The sequence below is a fragment of the Lolium rigidum genome, chromosome 1 (assembly GCF_022539505.1).
Source record: "Lolium rigidum isolate FL_2022 chromosome 1, APGP_CSIRO_Lrig_0.1, whole genome shotgun sequence".
NCBI lineage: Eukaryota > Viridiplantae > Streptophyta > Magnoliopsida > Poales > Poaceae > Lolium > Lolium rigidum.
Window position 1 is genome coordinate 326,539,498 of NC_061508.1, and position 7,032 is coordinate 326,546,529.

The following is a 7,032-nucleotide window of genomic DNA, read 5'->3' on the forward strand; positions in this document are numbered from 1 at the left end:
GCCCCAAAGCGCCGGATCCATATTCGGAGAGTCGTGGACGAGAACCGAGGAGGTCTGAACTTTAATTACCATAAGAATCCGAAGTGGAACCTCGCGGACACGATACATGCACAGATCATGCATAACTCATCGATTAGCCACATACCATGCATGAAGTAAACAAAAGAGAATGTGCTCAAGACAGAAACACTCACCCAAAATGGTAAGGAAATAGAATATCACTTTTCTCTTGTTGTTTTCTAATAAACCGCCACGAGTCTTCCTCCACGTCGGCGGGGTGGTGTTCTAACACATATGAATTAACGATGTGTGGGTCAATGAACCCAACATCATGGATGTTCCTTATTCGCATTTCCCGCTTCTTCATTCAGCATAATATATAGCGTACACAACAAGATAGTTAGGACAATATATATATATATATATATATATAGTGCAGGCAATGAACGAGATGGGGTAGAAATTAATAAATCACTTACAGAACGTAGCAACTGATGATAGATTTGTCGAGCTCGCGCAGATTGAACAGCTGGAACAATTCACTCAGAGGAATTTGTACCCAATAACGTTTGAAGTGATGCACATATTTAACTTCCGCATAGATATAGTCTTTGGCGTTTTCATGTTTTATGTAACCCTTGTACCAATTTAGCAGACCTTTCATTTGTCGAGGTAGATCCTCTTCCTGCGCAGGCTCGATGAGAGGGCCATTCTTCACATATGTAAATACTACGTCCTTCATTGGCGCCTCATCAAGGCCTAACACCGCACGAAGAGTGATACCTAAGTCGGCCGCTTGTTTTCCGGCACTTTCTACGGTCAATCCATGAGCTGCCGCAGCTGCTATGATATCGGGGGCATCCGGACCGGCGGCTTGCACTATGAGCGGGGCGATCGATTGTTTACTTTGTTCCCCGAGCTGGGCAACTTCTTTCCCCCTTTCTAATTTTGTCTCGGCCTTGTCCTCCAAGGCTTTCTTCTCCGCAGACTCTTGGTTCCTCTTGAACGCGAGTGCTTGCCTACGAAGTTCACGTAAATAGTCGTCAGGCAGATTCTTCGCGGCTTGGGACGGTGTGTTCAAAAATGACTTAGCCCACTGCTTTTCCTTGTCGAATATACTGGCTTGGGCTCGCCCTCTATTTTCCTCTTGACGCTCGCCTTCCATTGCTCTAAATCAGCAGCCGCGCCCGCCTCGACTTCCTCGGCACTACTTTCCCAAGGCCTCGTGGGGAGAGGCTTCAGTGATACCTCCGGTACCTTTGTTTTCTTAGGTACATAAGGGTCCGGGTTAATAACCCAGGACTGCTTCTGCTTCTTCGCCGGAGGTGGATTGGGGGGCGGTACCGGTGTCTGATCACCCGCCGGACGAGGACTGGGGGGCGGCGTCGGCTGACGTGAATGAGGTGTATTAGGTGAAGCACCACCGTCACCGCCACCGCCACCGTCAACGCCACCGCCACCGTCACCGCCACCGCCACCACCACCACCGTACGGGGGTGGACTTGTTGGCGCCTCGCCTGGAAACTTGATAAATTTCTTCTGCCATAGAATGAACTGGCGCTTGACATCTCCAAGTCTTTTCACCCCTTCGGTGTAGCAATGTCAATGTCCAGTGTCCTCAAACCCTTGGACTATCTCCTCCACCGTGACACGAGCATAGCCATCTTGAATGGGGTTGTTGTGGTGGAGTGCTCCGGTGGTAAAGCACCGCCGATGGCTACCTTCATGGACATGTTCCCGATAGGATAATACGGATGACATGCTTTCATCTCCTTTATATCGTCCACGGGGTAGCGAGGAGGCTCCGGTGCAAGAACCTCGACCACCAGCCGAGGCTCCGCCGCAAGTAATTTCGATCGTCGGTGCACCGGCCCGGTGAGGCCTCCGTGGAAGCCACGCCGCTTCTTCTCCGCCGCCGGCTTCCGAGATCCATTGGATGATCTTCATGCTGCGCCCGAGCTGCATCTCTTTCGGCGACTAGTACACTCACGGTTTTCTTCATCACATCCATTTCCGTTACCAACTTCGCCACAACATCTGCATCCCGATCCATCTTTCTCTTACGGCTTCTGTAACCGTACGGGTCATCTTTCTGGGGGAACCCTAGTTTCCACGAAATGTCCCCGGGCATGCCTCGTACACGTCCTCCGTGTTCGGGATTCCCGAGGGCTTTTGTCGTGGCGTCGTTCTCTCCGTTGAACCTGATCCTCCCCTCTTGAGCATCCCTCATTGCCTCAATAAGGTTTTGGGTGGGTGTAATTATTTTGCCCTGGTAAACACACTCCCCGTCTCCGGGTTCGGCGATCCCCCATGCCCGTACCACCAGCTTTTGGCCCTTGGGTCCCATCCCTCCGTACTCGGACGGATTCCTCGCACCCTCAGCCTCGTTCTCCATCTTCTCCCACTTAGGCTGCCAAAAGCGATACCCTCCTCGGCCCCATTTTATGATTGTACTCCTTCTTGGCCGCATTTTCCTTATTTTTTTCGATAGTTCAAGGAACTGCTCCGATTTCTTTTGCTTCACAAATTCTGGCCAATCATGTTGCAGTTTCTCATATTGTCCTTTGAAATCCGGAGTCTTGCCCCGGTTGACAAAGTCATGGGCTAGATTTTGCTTGTATTTCCGGAATGCGTTGGCCATCCTAGAAAGAGCGAACTGTTTGACTAGCTTGCGCCTATTCTTGTTTTCCGCAATCTTGTTACCCTCCTCATCGTATTTGCGGTATTCGGAGGTAGAACGAAATGTTCCATAAGCTTGTTGAAGCAATCTTTTTTTCTCTCTTATCGACAAAAGTGAAACCAACACGTGCCTTCTTTGGCTCATTCCACTCCTGGCGGGTGATCGAGACGTTGTCTCTAACAACGGCTCCGCATTGGCCGACAAACTTGGTGGCGTTCTTGCCGGGCTCCAGCGGCCTGCCGGTTGCTTCGTCGACAACATCGATGGTGCATGTTTCTCCCGCTTTCATCGTCTTGGTTGCGCCACGCTTTGACGACGACGTACTCGATTTTTCGACGATCCGGCCGAGGGCTAAAATAAGAAAGAGAGTCGCGCGCGTTAGTACACACACATTTATTCAAATCGGTTAGTTGTATCACCGTACGCTCAATATGTATATATATATATACCTCGGCGCCGGAGGTGGTTGCTACTTCCAATTGAAGATCGTCGTTTATCGACGTTTCTTCGGCATCATCCGCTTGCCGACGGCGCCCTTCATCTTCACACTCAAGGTTCGGATAAGAAGAGATATCATCTTCTTCTTCTCCGGTCGGCACAAAAGGAATATCGCCTTTTATGATGCCGAACATATGGTCTTCGCCGTCCGGATCATAGTTGTCCAGTAATCGGGTCAGCTCTATCGTCCGCCATATGTCGGTCCCGAAAACATGTAGTCAAAACAAATTAATTGTGTATATGCCAGCATTATCACATCTCTTCTACATATAAAGAGAGAGGGCGACGAGGGAGGCGAGAGGGGGACGCAGTTGATCGCGTGACCGAGAGAACGGTGGTGGTGGCGAAAGGGGGACGCAGGTGACCGCGTGACCGAGAGACCGGTGGCGGTGGCGAAAGGGGGACGCAGGTGACCGCGTGACCGAGAGACCGGTGTGGCGGTGACCGAGAGGGCCGTGGCGGTGCCGAGGACACATAACCCTCGCCGCCCCTCTCGATCCCAAATAAAATTTTGTTAAGTTAAAATTTTACTTAACAAAATTTAGACTAAATGATCAAAATTTTAACTTAACAAAATTTAAACTTAATGATCAAAATTTTAACTTAAGAATTTTTTTACTATTATTTGATCATTTAAAATTTGATCATTAAGTTTTCTTAAGTTACAGAATTTTGATCATTAAGTTATCTTAAGTTAAAATTTTGATCATTAGAATTTTTGTTAAATTTTGTTACATATTACATATTTGTTAAATTTTGTTAAGTCAAACTTTTGTTAGTGTACAAATTTTTTAGTTAAGTTAAAAAAACAAATTTTAGTAAAAATTTTAGTGATCAAAATTCTGTAACTAGCTTAAGAAAACTTAATTAGTCAAATTTTAATTAGTTTACAATTTTAATTAACAACACGTTAATTCGTTTAAGTCAAATTGTAGTTCTTTTTAAGTCAAATTTTAGTTTTTTAATTTTACACAAACTTTTAACTCAAATTTTAGTTATTTTTTGTTTTAAAATTAACAAGAACAAAAACTAAAAAAAAAAGAAAAAAAATGCCGGGGCGCTCTCCTCTCCCTCTCTCTGTCTCTCTCACACCGCGCGCGCGGGGGCGGCCGCGCCGGCCGGCCTCTCTCCTCTCTCTCTCTCAGGCGAGCATCTCGGCGGCGGCGAGCAGCGGCGCGCGCGGCCACGGCGCCGCGCTCTCTCCCTCTCCTCTCTCTCAGTACTGCGAGCGGCGGCGGCGCCGGCGACGACGAGGCGCGCGCGCGTAGGAGATCGACACGGGCGCGCGCGCGCGACAGGTGTGGGCGGGGCGGCGACGTACGAGACGGCGGCGGCGACGGCGAGTGCGGCGACGGAGACGGCGAGGCGCGGCAGCCTGTCGACGGCGACGGCGAGTGAGCGATCGAGCGCGGCAGCCTGACGGCGGAGCGACGAGCGAGGAAGAAGATCGAGAACTGATGCGCCCGCGGGGCGGCGCGGGAATATATAGGGATGGGGCTTTAGTCGCGGTTGGGGTCGCCAACCGCGACTAAAGGGTTACCTTTAGTCGCGGTTGGGGACCCCAACCGCGACTAAAGGTATTTTCGCGGATTTGAGCGGTTCCCGCGGAAAGACCCTTTAGTCGCGGTCGGTGTGGCCAACCGCGACTAAAGGTCTTTTTCAAATTTCTTTTCAATTTTCTTTTCAATTCAAAATGTTAAAAATACAAATAATATATCAAAAAATCAGAAAAACAAAACTAATTCAATTCAAAATCTTAAAAATACAAATAATATATCAAAAAATTTAGAAAAAATAAAACTAATTCATTTCAAAATGTTAAAAATACAAATAATATATCAAATTTTTTAGAAAAATAAAACTAATTCATTTCAAAATGTTAAAAATACAAATAATATATCAAAATTCTTAGAAAAATAAAACTAATTCATTTCAAAATGTTAAAAATACAAATAATATATCAAAAAATTCAGAAAAATAGAACTAATTCAATTCAAAATGTTGAAAATACAAATAATATACCAAAAAATCAGAAAAACAAAACTAATTCAATTCAAAATCTTAAAAATACAAATAATATATCAAAAAATTTAGAAAAAATAAAACTAATTCATTTCAAAATGTTAAAAATACAAATAATATATCAAAATTTTTAGAAAAATAAAACTAATTCATTTCAAAATGTTAAAAATACAAATAATATATCAAAATTCTTAGAAAAATAAAACTAATTCATTTCAAAATGTTAAAAATACAAATAATATATCAAAAAATTCAGAAAAATAGAACTAATTCAATTCAAAATGTTGAAAATACAAATAATATACCAAAAAATCAGAAAAATAAAACTAATTCAATTCAAAATGTTAATAATACAAATAATATATCAAAAAATTCGTAAAAATAAAACTAATTCATTTCAAAATGTTAAAAATACAAATAATATACCAAAAAATTCATAAAAATAAAAATAATTCAATTCAAAATTTTAAAAATACAAATTATCAAAAATTCATAAAAATAAAACTAATTCAATTCAAAAGTTCGTTGGCCCCCTCTTCCCGCCTCTTTCCGCCGACCCCCTCTTCCCTCCTCGTCTTCCCGCCATTTCTTCCCGCCATTTCTTCCCGCCAATTGTTTCCCGCCAATTTCTTCCGCCTCTTTCTTCCCGCCAAATTTTTTTCCCGCCAATTTCTTCCCGCCACTTTCTCCCCGCCTCTTTCTTCCCGCCTCCCGTCTTCCCGCTCCCATTTTTCCCGCCATTTGTCACTACATATAGGTAGCCCGGCTTGCCGGCATCACATCTCTACAATCTCTCATCACTCTCTCATGGCTTCCACCGCACCCACTCTAACCTACTCAGCGAGTGGAGGAGCTTTGCGCCTCGAACTACCCTTGCCCTCCGGCTACCGCGTCCCCTACCGGCCGGAGCCTAGGCGCCGGCGGCGTGCCGGTCCCTCCCGTCCCTCGTGGTACCGCGCGCCGGGCGGCCATCACGAATCACTACTACCTCGACCTCACGCCGGAGCAGCGGATGAATCCCCGCCGGCATCCCGATAACCGAGCATACTTGGGACGCCTTCTTCATCAATCGGCGTGAGAGGGCGCTCGCCGAGTATGAGGAGGACGGTCCGCCTCCCGGAAACTTCCACGAGGCCGGCCGTCGGCTATGGTGGTACGGCCGGACTCCGCGAGCGTCATGGACTACATCACGGCCGGCGATATCCCCCGCCCTGCGCTACCCTCGCTCCGAGCCACGAGCGCCGCCCGACGACGGCCGACGACGACGCAGCGGACGACGACGCCGCAACTTAGAAGGCGACGACTACCGAGTACAACGGCGACGGCTATGAAGACTACGAGTATGCATATTATACGCCTAGGCGGGAGTATGACTAAATCACTCCAAATTTCATGTATGCGGGAGTATGACTTAGTCACTCCAAATTTCCTATATGCGGAGTATGACTTAGTCACTCCAAATTTCCTATATGCGGGAGTATGACTTAGTCACTTCAAATTTCATGTATGCGAGGAGTATGACTTAGTCACTCCAAATTTCATGTATGCAGGAGTATGACTTAGTCACTCCAAATTTCATGTATCATCGATGGTATCTCGAGTCAATTGAATCATTCGAAAATGGACACCAAACACATCACGGGTAATATAATTCACATGATTCATTCAACAAAGTTTGGTACAATAAATTATTACACATCATTTCTTCCCTTGTGTCCCCGCTTGCTTACGATTGTGCCGTATCCATGGAGCATCCTCATCATTTAACTTAATGCTTGGGTCGGTGTTCACTTTGAAGGGCGGAATTTCAGCAAACATATTATAATCTTCCG